At 42.4% G+C, this 13,633-nt stretch overlaps 1 long non-coding RNA gene across 1 annotated transcript; it reads left to right on the forward strand.

Annotated features, from left to right (window-relative positions):
- Positions 1-8,182: 8,182 nt before the first annotated feature.
- On the forward strand, positions 8,183-9,888 carry LOC308585329. The gene is made up of 2 exons (XR_014007279.1): positions 8,183-8,373; positions 8,950-9,888. It is a non-coding gene; the product is annotated as an uncharacterized lncRNA (long non-coding RNA).
- Positions 9,889-13,633: the final 3,745 nt, after the last annotated feature.

Raw genomic sequence — 13,633 nt, forward strand, 5'->3', positions numbered from 1 at the left:
TTAATTGTAGCAGATGGGATTGAGAAGGGCAGAAGGGAGGAGAAAGAGGCTGGTTTCAATCGCTTTTAATATGTTTTAGTTAAAAATAGGCCAGTGCCAGCTGCAAAGTATTCCATGCCAATTCCCCCCACCTTTATGTGAGAAATTTCTGTCAACAAGTTCCCATGGGGTGGGGGGCTACCAGGAATAGTAGGCAGCTTTTGTACTTTCAGCGAAAGTGAAAGAAAAAATGCTGGTTTTAACAGACTTTTTTAATGCTTTTTTTAAAAAAATTCCTGCATAAAATCAGTAATTCACAAATTGTGTGATGGGGACATTAGTGTGTCACTGCTAGAGAAGTGCTAGTGTACCCCAAATATATTTTTTTAAAAAATGAAATTACCGTATTTTTTGCTCTGTAAGACTCACTTTTTCCCTCCTAAAAAGTAAGGGGAAATGTGTGTGCATCTTATGGAGCGAATGCAGGCTGCGCAGCTATCCCAGAAGCCAGAACAGCAAGAGGGATTGCTGCTTTCATTGTGCAGCGATCCCTCTTGCTGTTCTGGCTTCTGAGATTCAGAATATTTTTTTCTTGTTTTCCTCCTCCAAAAACTAGGTGCGTCTTGTGGTCTGGTGCGTCTTATAGAGTGAAAAATATGGTATAATGAAGGCTATGGCGGGACCAAATCTTGCTAGAGATTGTCTAATAATGCATCTCTTTGTGAATTGCAGCTCTGGTTGTACCTCCTTCAGCCTCCTGTAGAGGAGAAAACATTTACCCCAATTCTTTATCTAATGTACCTGGATCACTCAAAGAACTCCCAATACAGATATGAAGCAAAGGTATTTGCTTTTGGAGAATGTTGTCTGTTGCGATTCTTTGTGAGTCGCTGATCTGAGCTTACCTCCCTCTTAGCAGAACAGTGACTCATGAAGAAACTTCTCTGAGGGTGGCTAGTTTTCACTCTTACAAACTCTGACAGTAAACCTTTGGTGGTGGTGGGTGGGTGCTTGTGTATGGATGGGGGGAAGAAGATAAAATGAAAGAAGATTTTCAATATGCCAAATTGGCATTTTGGGGTGCAATTCTGCCAGATACACCCCCCTAATATTTGTAACAGAATTTAGATGGCATGGAATTCAGCCACGTTCCCAATTTTAAATCCTGCTTATTGTTTTTGTGCAATTGCTCCTTATTTGCATGTCAACGGAGGTTTGTGTGAAATAATTCACAGATGCACGTTATATATTTTACAGTAGCTGCTAGTTAATTAGACTTATTAACTAGAGGGACTAGTTAATTAGACTTATTAAGAAGAACCGCAACATGCTAAGGGACTAATTTGCAGACATTGCTTGTTTTGCTTAACAGAGCTGAGGGATGATCTCTATTTCCCTTCTGGAAGAGGCATGATCAGAGGAAAGAACTATATAGGCTAAAATTCTGCAGAAGAAGTGTTGAGGGTGCTTCCAGAAAGAAATTTAATGTTGTAAACAGGTTAGTGACAGTTCACAAATGTGTTATTGGTAATGTCCCCCCCCCTTTCCATCTTATTTCATTTTCCCCAGCTTAAATGTGGAGAAAATACGAGCTAACAATTTGATGGCAAAAATGTGGTGTGGATATTTCAATGAACTTGCATGCACGAGGAGCAGCCATCCCATAATAAGGACATGTTTGGAAGCACCCCAAGAATGGAAGGAAGGACTTACCATTTATTATATGTTTCCCACTTCTTGAGTAGAGCTCATTTCAATTCTAGGCCAGGGAGTGACATCATAGGGTATTTTAAATCAAGAACTGTGTGTGTTTAAGATGGGTGAATCTTTTCTCATTTTTTCTAGTTTTAAGTTCAGTACATCATTCCACATCAATTTGCCTTTTTAAAAGTCCTTATGAAAATTTGTCAACAGCTAAAGAAGTTTCCAGATCTACTAGTTTTTATGGTCACTTAAGGTAGGCTTCTCACAATATGTAGTCTTGTTCACAGGCATGTTTACGAACTAACCAAATTATAGGCAGTGAAAAATTTAGAGGACAAATGGATGGATGTTTTTGCGTGTCGAGGTCCCCAGGTCCACCCCAATAACTCACACATCACACAGAATTTTTGTTTAAGGTTTTTGGCATAATTTTGGCCACAACTTTATTAAAATACAAATTTGTGAGTGGTTGCTTAGGCATTGGTTGCGACTATCTGTCCCCACCATGGGGGACAGACTGACATTCCACACAATGCGAAAGTCAGAATGGGGGAATACACTTGGGGGTTACGCGGAGCAGGGAATCTGCCCTCACCCCAAATGCAACCAGGAGCTCATTGCTATGGCCCGAGCCCCCTTGACAGAGTGGACAAGCAATAGTTAGCCCCCAATTCCTTTAACGGAATCCCTTGCAGCAGCAGCATTAGAGGGGCAGGCACAGCCAATCCATGCCCCTCAACCAACCAAACCATAAACCAATGCCTAACCACAACCTTACAAGTTGTGACGATTTGCTACGCAGTAGGCAAAAACCAAATGGTCCCAGCCAATCAGCCAGATGGACAAAATTCCTACCAGGCCCCTGCCCCAAAGCAGACGACCCCATGACAGGCATAGCAAGGTCAAGGCGAACAACCCTATTTTAGGGAGGGAGGGACGGGCAATCCGCTGCACGGGCGAAAAGAGGAAGCCCTAGCCTCGTGCAAGGAGTTTTAGCATTTCTGGCTGTCAATCAATAAATGGCAACATTAATTTCTTCCCAACAGCAAGGGAAGCCCCAATCGCATCAGTGGCCAACGATCAGTTAGCCCGCCCCCAACTTTGGAGTGTCCTGGCGGCCCCCACCGCAACACGTGCTCTCCATGAAGGAGAACACGCTTTAACTGACCAAACAATTTCTTATCTTTCTCACCATTCAGTGTCCAAACTTGGTGTTCATACCTGGTCAAACAAGCCACATGGTACCAGTTCTGCAGATGAACATCTGCAAAAATTATCATGTGTTAATTGGGACCAATTAAAGCTAATAGTTAAAACTCTTTGAATTTGCATGGATAATTTTGCCTGTTGGATACTACAAATTTTAATGGAAAGCTGAGGCAGACTATATTTCAGCCAGTGTATTAAAAACAACCCAAAAGAAATCTATATTACATAGTTCTGCAAAATAGGGTCAGCCAAAATTTTAAAAAGCACATGAAAAGACAGAAGTGATTAAAGGAGGTTATGAAGTAGTTGATTAGCTTGTGCTGGTAGTTCATATATTTCTGAGTAAACATGCATAGTCCATCCCACTCTATTCTTGCACAGTATATGACTACTGAAATCTCAAAGAGAGGGAAATTGTTTTTTTCCTGCAATGATCAGTTAAAATTTTAACTTGGGCTTGGAGACATTCTTTTTTCTGAATATGTGTCCTTATGAGTTGTTTCATTATATTAGCATGGAGCCATCTGGTTTGGAGACTTCTTGTGGCATCTAGACTGCCTACCTACAGCAAAGTAGTAGTAGTAGTAGTAGTAGTAGTAGTAGTAATACTAATAATAATAATAATAATAATAATAATAATAATAATAATAATAATAATAATTTATTTATACCCCGCCCATCTGGCTGGTTTTCCCCAGCCACTTTGGGCAACTGCCAAAAGAATATTAAAAAAGGATAAAACATCAAACATTAAAACTTCCCTAAACAGGGTTGCCTTCAGATATCTTCTAAAAGTCAGGAAATTCTTTATTTTCTTGACATCTGATGGGAGAGCATTCCACATGGAGGGTACCACTATCGAGAAGGCCCTCTGCCTGGAAGGAAAGAGACAAAACGCATCAGGAAGCAGACAAAACCACAGCCTTTTAAACGTGTTTGAAAATCCTTGCAAGAGAGACGAAAAGGATTAGGCAGGTGACAATAAGTTTTCCCATTATCAAGAGACTTCATGCCTAAATTTGACTCACCTGTGCTTCATTCTCAACGGCCAAAGTAACCCTCAACCCCCCAATCCTGTTAATTTTTCAAGTTTTGAAATTCAAAATGACTTCATCTGTATCACTCATTTCAATTTTTGCTCTGATGGGGAGGCCTGATCAGTAGGATTCATCAGTGAGCCACCTGCCCAATAGGGATGCTTGAGTCCTGGTATGAAGTGAGCTGACTGGCATGTCTTGGAATAAGGTTCAGACTGGAGCTGAACTTGTTCACCAGATTTCACATTTTGCCAAAGTGAGTGTTTAAAATATGTATTTTGAGAGAATGTGTATTTGAAATTATGTTTTTTGAAGAATGTTTTAAAAAGAAGAATTTTAAAAATACACTTGATGTACATTTGTATGTCTGTTTAAAGGAAAATCCAGTCAGATTTATGAGGAAATGGGATTGGTAAACATGCAGAAATGCCATGGACTGATTAATCCATCCCTATTTCCTAGGTTGAAGATGTCAGTCATCTCTGATGCATCCCATGGAGAAACTCCCCCCCCCCCCATGTACTTTATTTACGACCATCCCTTTATGACATCTTTTCACTGAACATCAAAGAACCCATTTTCACTCTTTTAAACAGAAATAACAGATTTGGCTGTTCAAACACTATGCTATTAATTACTCTATGACAAATCTCCATTTTGCTTTGATGAAACAGTTCATATCTATATCCGTCCCCTACCATCTTTCACAATACACTTTATTCTTCATTTGGGACACTGAAAAACTCTGCAGTTTCAAGCATGTGTGGCTTCGAGCAAAATTATGTCACTTGAAGGTTAATTACAAATGTCTTCAACTTTAAATGGAGAGATAATGTATTGCACATAAAATAATGGATCAAGAAAATAGGCATGTTAGCTGATTGAAACACAGCTCAAACTACAGCAAAAAACAAATTGACAATTTGAAATTTTCAGGAGTTTACACCGTTCAGAACTGTTAAATGTGACTAGAAATGTCAGAGTTAAAACAGCTACTTACTTTTGTGATTTAGATGGTGATGTGCTAGTCACAGTGCAAGGGACTGGGGGAGTTTTACTGAAAGCAACGTGACAGACTCATTCTGCATCTAACATTCTCCGAAGCCTGGCAGAAGGAAAAAGATGGTGCCTTGTCTTTTATCTGCATTCTCTGTCTATGCCAGAAGATTCAGAGTAGGCAGGGTTGAAATTTCATAGCTAATATGAAGTCAGAGACACCCCCCACTCAAGTTCACCATAATATACAGCGATCTCAGGAACGATCTTTCATTTTGCCTTGGACATCCAAGGGTGAGGAAGATGCTTTCTCGGTGGGCACCAAATCAGGTGACTGTCACTAAAAAAACAGATCTATGAAATGCAGGTACTGGAGCTATTTTCACTTCAGCTGCAACTGTTTTGTTTTGTGATTGTTTTATTTTGTGAGTGTAGTGCTTAATTATACTATTGGTTATTATTTTAATGTAGCCACAAACTGTTTGAATCACTGATCAACTTGGAAAAAAGCATAAAACCAGATGCTTTACAAAATGATAGTTGGAAGAATATTACTATATAAAAAGGAATTATTTTTATCTAGCATTCCCTAGGTATAGACACAGATGACATCAAATTATTTCCCAAACCTTTAGCCAAATGGTCAACCAGGACCTCCAAAGAAATACTTTGCTTGGCCTACTCCAGGCATAGGCAAACTCGGCCCTCCAGATGTTTTGGGGCTACAACTCCCATCATCCCTGACCACTGGTCCTGTTAGCTAGGGATGATGGGAGTTGTAGCCCCAAAACATCTGGAGGGCCGAGTTTGCCTATGCCTGGCCTACTCAGATAACATATTTTGTCATAGTATAACATGCATGTAAACATGCGAGATAAAATCTTTAATCTGCAGCCCTCATCCCCAAATAAAGGGGAATTATTATTTCATAGCCCTTATGATGCGCTCACTAAGCTCCCAAATGCATTGTAAGTGGCATTCAACTAGGTATTACTCAAAGTAGGTAAAGGAACCCCTGACCATTAGGTCCAGTTGTGGCTGACTCTGGGGTTGCGGCGCTCATCTCGCTTTATTGGCTGAGGGAGCAGACGTACAGTTTCCGGGTCATGTGGCCAGCATGACCAAGCCGCTTCTGGCGAACCAGGGCAGTGCTCGGAAATGCCGTTTACCTTCCTGCCAGAGTGGTACCTATTTATCTAATTGCACTCTGACATGCTTTCGAACTGCTAGGTTGGCAGGAGCAGGGACCGAGCATACAGGAGCACACCCTGTCGCAGGAATTTGAACCTCTGACCTTCTGATCGGCAAGTCCATGCTCTGTGGTTTAACCTACAGCACCACCCGCGTCCCGTTACTCAAAGTACACCCACTCAAATTAATGGACCTAGCTTAGCCATGTTCCTTAATTTCAACAGGTCTACTCTGAATAAGACTTAGTTCAATACCACCCTGGGATCTTACATATTCATTATTGTATGACTGCATATCCTACAATATACCACTAACTGTCCCTATAAGCACAACTACCATAAACACAAGTAAGTACTTAAAGTAAGTGCTGTCAAAATGCCTAGACCAAGGATAGGGAACTTCTGTTCTGCCAGATGTTGTTAAACTCCAGCTCCCATCAGCCCTAGCCAACATGGCCAATAGTCAGGAATGTTTGAAACTGTAGTCCAGTAGCAGCCAGAGAACCACAGGCTTCCCATCCTTGGTCTAGAAGAACCAACTGTCAACTCAGAAATGCTGTTATGGAAGTGCAGTACGCAGGGGCTGTTGCACATGCATGTATATTATTTGATTGCTTTACAGTTTTAACTGCATACCCTCCAACATTTATCAGATGAAAATAGAGATGTTCTGTTCAATAATAATAATTTTACTGCTTATATACCACCCATCTAACTGGGTTGCCCCAGCTACTTTGGGCAGCTTCACAACAACAACAACAACAAACATTAAAAAAACTTCCCTATACAGGGCTGCCTTCAGATGGCTCTGGACTTGGATAAGTCCATACCCTCTAACATTTATCCGATGAAAATAGGGACAGCCTACCATACCTTCCAACGTCTAAGGAAAAGCGGGACAATCCAGAATCAAATCAGAAACTGGGATGGCTTCTGTAAACCTGGGGCTGTCCTTGGAAAATATGGGCTCTTGGAGGGTCTGCACTTGATCCATTTTCATAAATTAATGTTGGGGGGGCAGAGGTGGATTTAGGGCAGGACAACTGGCTCTGCCACACTAGGTGCCAAGCCTAGGGGTCACCACAGGGTGTCAAGGGAGTGAATTGAGCAGAACAGGAAGTGGGGTGCCAAATTTTGGCCCTGCATAGGGCACTGCAGAAATCTGAAACACCAAATTCTGCCCCTGGGGGTGGAGTGAGACTAGAGTGCCCTAATCTACGTGCATTCAACTGACAACATGAAAAGACCTTAGGTAGAAACAGGAACTCTCAAAATGTGGGCACTTCACCCAAACAGGTCTATATTTGTACAGTTTGTAGGCGCATGGAATGTTTTCATGCATGTAGGCTTGGGGGGCATGGCCTGCCACTGTGATCCTGCCACGTCCCTTTTGCAGAGTCATTCACCCAAGCTTGTCTGAAAGGGGCTTTGATGACTGGCATCTGTATGGAAAAGCATTGTGTTCGAGATGACATGAAAGTTCTATCTGTGGTGTTTGATCACACTTGAGTCACCACATCGTTTCTGTGCAAACCAGCCCACAGAGTGCCTAATGAAATCCATCTAGCACTGGCAGCATTTTTATTATGTTGTGGAATGCTCAAAGCACTTCTCCCATATTATGTGGAGAATATATTGTCCTTGGTAATCCTTACAATAACACTATAAGGAAGGACAGCATCGTTATCCCCACATACCAGCCTTTCAAGGTCATCCTTAACAGAACATGCCCCAATCCCTTTTATTTCAAGTAAAAAAATATCTATTTCAGTGAGGTGTCCCTACTTTCTCAATAGCCATGACACAAATTCATTACAATAGCTGGTATAGCATAGTAGAAAACCAGAATGATCTGTGAGTCCTCATCTCACCTCTCACCTCAGCTTTGCCCTCACTCAGTGGCCGTAAGCAAAACCCTTTTCTCTCACCATCACCCCCCATCACCTCACCTGCAGTATGAGGAAATAATTCTGGAATACCTCACAGGGCTGTCATAATTAATGACACTGCATGTGATTGTGAGGTGTGGTGACATGTGTGTAATGCTATTACCATTACTAGCTAAATTGTGTCAAGTTTGATAGACTAGGAGAAAGAGAAGCCCAGTCTTTTCCCCAGCCCCATTCCCTTATTCTTCCCTCTAGCAATGTGGCAACTACATCAAGTAGAACAAGGGATGGGGTCAACCGACATTTCCCAAACATGTTCCTGCTGCTGTTTCCCAAAGCTGAGAACTGCCTTCAGGTCATTGGGAAGAGGTAAGGAACACTTCCCTATGTGAAGAAAATGCCAAAGAACCTTGATCTTTAAGAAGAAGACTCCAGTTCATTTGACCAGGGGAATATTCATTCACTGACATTCTGTCACTCCCAGTCATGGCTTCAAACTACCATTGAATCCATTCTCCTGAATTAACAGAAATCACAAATCCATTTTTTTCCTATGAAAAGCTGTCTGCTTATGGATATTCCTTAGTTGCCCTATGCATTCTTCATATGTGAGTATTAATACTGAAACCTAGGTGCTGTTAGATTGTCCTTTTTTATAGAAAAAAGATGATTTGATAGCAATACAAAGCAATGCAAAATTCAGTGACATGCAAACATTTAAATGGTAACTCTATTAGGGGATATTTATACAGTATGCTGGTCTGCTCACTTACCAACTATATGGGTGAATTAAAAATGGTCTTTTTTGCTTTGGTATTCTGTAACTAACCCATTTACCTCAGTTTTACTCCCTCTTTTCCCCTAATCAAAACAAATATTTATGTAGGTTTGGATTTTGACTGCTGGGCTTTCTAAGCTCAAGGAAAACTCTCTCCCATATTACAGGCAGTTCTTTCATGTTAAAAGGACACATTAAAGGCAAGGAGGAGGATGAGCTGATTCACCTTTGGAGATGAGGGAAATCGGCTGGCTGGCAATTGCTCTTGCCTTGATAGGGAGTTAAATTGGACCCTCCATGGACACTCCTGTCTCTAATCAGGAGATGATGGCAGGTCAGCAGCAGCACCGATCCATCACAACCCATTTCAAAGTTCTTTGTGTGGAGACAGAGAACGAAACCTCGCACAGCCACTCACTGATCAAAATTGTCCTGGGAGATAAATTTCTACTTCTCATGAGCCTGTTCTGCAGGGGCAAAGATTTGGTTTTCCCATTCTCCACTGCATCCAAGACTGCAGCCTATGGAACTCAATGACAGCCATGGACAACAAGACCTGCACAGTCATGTCCCGAGACCCCTTTCTTGGTCATTCTACAGTGGGATGGAATGGTGAGACATGAGATGGAAACTTGAGACACAATATGCAGATAAATATGAAATAGAAGTTCCCAGAAATGCTCACATGCTGAGCCCTCGCACCCACGTATCACACATTTCAGCAAAGATTAAAAACGGAAGATGAATTACTACACTAATCAAGTTATAATTACAGCTTATGCATACAGTGGTGCTTGAGAGAAGGCGAAGAGGCTGACATGTGCTGAGCGGGAACGGAACAGGCACCAACTGTTGTATGAGTCATGGAACTTACAAATGACTAAGTGGAGACAGAAGCCCAGCTGCATTTCAAGAAAGGGCATGAGAAGGGATGTTGGTGGTGGTGATGGTGGTGGTGGTGATAAGAGCAGCAGCAACAACAACAACAACAATACTTCGCCCATCTGACTGAGTTTCCTCAGCCACTTTGGGTGGCTTACAGCACATATAAAAACATAGTAAAATGTCAAACATTAAAAACTTCTCTATATAGGGCTGCTTCCAGATGTCTTCTGGAAGTTGTTTATTTCCTTGACATCTGACGGGAGGGCATTCCACAGGGAGGGTGCCACTGCCAAGTAGGCCCTCTGCCTGGTTCCCTGTAACTTCACTTTTTGCAGTGAAGGAACTGCCAGAAGGCCCTTGGAGGTGGACCTCAGTGTCCAGACTGAGTGATGGGAGTGAAGATGCCCCTTTAGGTAAACTGGGCTGATGCCATTCAGGGCTTTAAAGGTCAACACCAACACTGTGAATTGTGTGCAGAAACATACTGGGAACTGCTGAAGATCCTTTAGGAATGGTGTTACATGGTCCCGGTGGCCACTCCCTAAAGAGCATCCTCAAGGTATTTCAACACTGGCAAGTCATGAAATCATGGCAGTCCTACCCCTGCCTGCGTAATACTTGGCAGCAACCTTAAAAAGGGAATGCATCTGAGAGAGGCAGTATTGTAGTAGGATCCTGCATAAGCCACATTGTGCACAGAAATTCTGAAGGGAAAATCTGTATTAAAATCTGTATATTTTAGTATTGCTTTGTTCTGGTAATGTTGTACAATTCACACTTGTTCTCTAATTAGTCAAATGCCCAACATTCAGACAGTGTTTACACAGAGCAGGACTGGGTTGCCTATAGCCCTCCAGATGTTGTTGGACTCTAACTCCCATTAGCCAAAATGGGCAACAGTCAGGGGTGATGAGAGCTATAGTCTAGCAACATCTGGGAAATCACCACCTCTGATAGAGGGAGAGGAACTGAACTTCTCAAGGCACACAGAAACACCCCACAGTGGGTACCTATTGGTGGAGGCAACACAATCACTGCCATAGGTGATATCTGCCATTTACTCCCACCTGTTGTTATTGCTTCCATAGTTTTCCATATCACTTATATGAGAACACTTAAGAGGTACTTGTAGACATGTTTGGGATTACTTGCCCCTGCTTTAAGCCCAGTATTTGGGTGAGGGTCCTGTTTTGGCCCCTTTTCAAATAGTAATCCATTTACACTGTCTTACAGAATTCAAACATTGTTGCTAAGAAATGAGCTAGTCTTATTGGCCCAGCCCATTCCCACTCCACTTCAATCTCAATGTCTCCACCTTGGGTTCAATTTCCTGTTGCAATGCTAGAGACTGCAGCAGATACAGTCAAACCTCGGTTGTCGAATGTAATCCGTTTCGGGAGACTGTTTGACTTCCGAAACATTCGACAACTGAGGTGCGGCTTCCGATTGGTTACAAGAGCTTCTTGCAGTGAAGCAGAAGCCGCATTGGAGTTCCGAGAAACATTCGAAAACTGGAGCATTTACTTCCAGGTTTTCGGTGTTCGGGAGCCGAAATGTTCAAAAACGGAGCCATTCGAGAACCGAGGTTTGACTGTATATTGTAATGACCATCTTAAGATGGCATGTTTGCGGGGCAAACAATGTGCAATCAAACCCAATAAAGAACATCTCCAGATTTCAGTATGAGAAGAGCAATTATCCTTGAGGCCCATGGAAGAAAGTTCACCTAATTTAACCGAACATATGCAGATGTTTACTCTGAGAACAATTAACATGGCTTTTCTGACAATAATCGTTTTATAACATGCTGTTGATCTGACATTTTATCAAACAATTTCTGACCTTTACCTTTCGAAACGAGGTAATTTGGAAGTAAGTTTCTAATTAGAGATTAAATGCTGTTTATTCCTTCTCTTAATGTAACTAGAACAACCAACCAGCGATTTAAAGGACAGTGCCATAAAAAAGGGAAAGCAAATGGGATCCTCATAACAGAGGGTCCTGGTTGCGCTCGGGACCCAAGAGCGCACCTGACAGGGTTAAAATGGGGGGCGGAGCAGGAAGTCCTGGCCATTCCCCTGGGATCATGCCAGGCTGTTTTAGCGAATAGCCAGTAGGTAGCCTGATCCCAGGGACTTTAAAAGCAGCAGTGTGATGCAAGTGGGGCACTTGCATTTGCACAGCTGAACACCCGCCCACCCTCCCTAGTTTAGGTAGAGTCGCTTGGCCTTGCTTTGGTTTGGGTCGCCTGTTTTGGAACAGGGGCTGGGTAGGATTTTTTTCCATTTGGCAGATTGGCTTTTAGCCATTTGGTTTTCACCTACCCCTTAGCAAATCGTCACAACTTGTAAGGTGGCAGTTAGGCATTGGCTCAGTTGGATTGTGGGGAGGGGAGGTGCGGCCATCACCTGCCCCTCCAGGAATTGGGCATTCCATTAAAGGAATCTGGGTGTCCTGGATCTCGTCCGAAGTCCGCTTGAGGGGCTAGGGCCATGCCAGGACCACAGGAACCCCGGGGTGAGGTGAGGTTGGTCTTCATCGACCTTGCTCCCTCATTTGGTTTACCCCATTGAACGATCACCCTGAGAGGTGGAGTCAGTTATAGGGGGGAGTCAATGCCTAAGCCAATACCGCTCACGTGATTGTATTTCAATAGAGTTCTGGCCAAAATTTGCCCCAAAACTTAAACTAATATAAATGTCTGTGTGTATTTATTTTGGGGGTGGGTCTTGGGGCCTCGAGACGCAAACGCTAAAGCTTGATTTATGCTTCATGATCTAAGCCAGCATATATGCTATTTGGGATATACGAAACACACATTTTTGCTGCCCTGCACTATTAGTCTACAGTCACCTAATAGCTGCCATGGTAATGACCTGACTCTCTAGCTAACTAGCCAGGCTGTTCAAGTTCAGCTTGCCTCATCTACAGTAATGAGCACAACATGTGGACAGATGGCCCAGCAGTGAATTCACATGTGCTGATAGCAATTACAAAGATTTACACATATTACGTTGATGGTACCATATTATGGCAAGCATCCTAAACAGGTTTTTTTTTATTAAAAAAAAAGGATGAAGAGTCAGACATTTGAAACACACAACTCATTGAGGGTCTGGTCTGGGTTCCAGAAATCCCACCAGACTGTAGCAACAACCAAGGTTTGAGATCAAGTTCACATTGTTCCAATCCATATACCTCAAGCTGTGGGAATAGCCAAAGGCAGCCACAGGGCAGCCAACTCCAAGGTTGGGAAGAGAGAGAAACAGGTTCACCTCAGTGTTTCAAGGGGTGCTTATTTTGCTCTTTGTAAGGCCACATGCTAAGTCACCTCTCTCCCCTCAGCCTGTCTGCAACACATATTTTTAGTTGTTTTTATCTTATCTGTAAGCCACCTTAAGTACCTGTTAGGGATAAAGGTTAATAATAATAAATTGCTATTTTTCTAGAAAAAGGGGTGCCAGAAATCACCATGAACACCTCCCTCATTCTCTTAGAATGAGAGGTGCCAGAACTGAGTTCCAGTGAGTTCCAGCTGAAAAAAAATCCAGAATAATAATAATAATAATAATAATAATAATAATAATAATAATAATAATAATAATAAAAAAAAACAACTGGTTGGGTATGCTGGTAGCTCCCCCACCCCACCCCTTCTTCTTCTTTATTACTGCTGGGTCAAAAGACTGGGTCAAAAGACTCCCTGCTCAGACTCCCTGCTCAGTTTGGTGTCCACATTCACAGACCATAAAACAGGGGAGGACAATGTTTGACATTTTGGAGGAGGGTGAATTTTGAGATGGGGTGATACCAGTTTTTCTATGGCCTCCATTTGGCTGCCACAATGTGTGGAGGGCCACATGTTTCCCATTCCTGCTTTAAGGGGTTGGGGGGGGCAGTCCCCAATATGCTTTGGATGATATAAACAAGCCGTTTTTAGGTTTGGAGGAAAGTAAGCTGTTGAAT

Source organism: Podarcis bocagei, assembly GCF_964188305.1.
Source record: "Podarcis bocagei genome assembly, chromosome: 4".
NCBI classification, from domain to species: domain Eukaryota; kingdom Metazoa; phylum Chordata; class Lepidosauria; order Squamata; family Lacertidae; genus Podarcis; species Podarcis bocagei.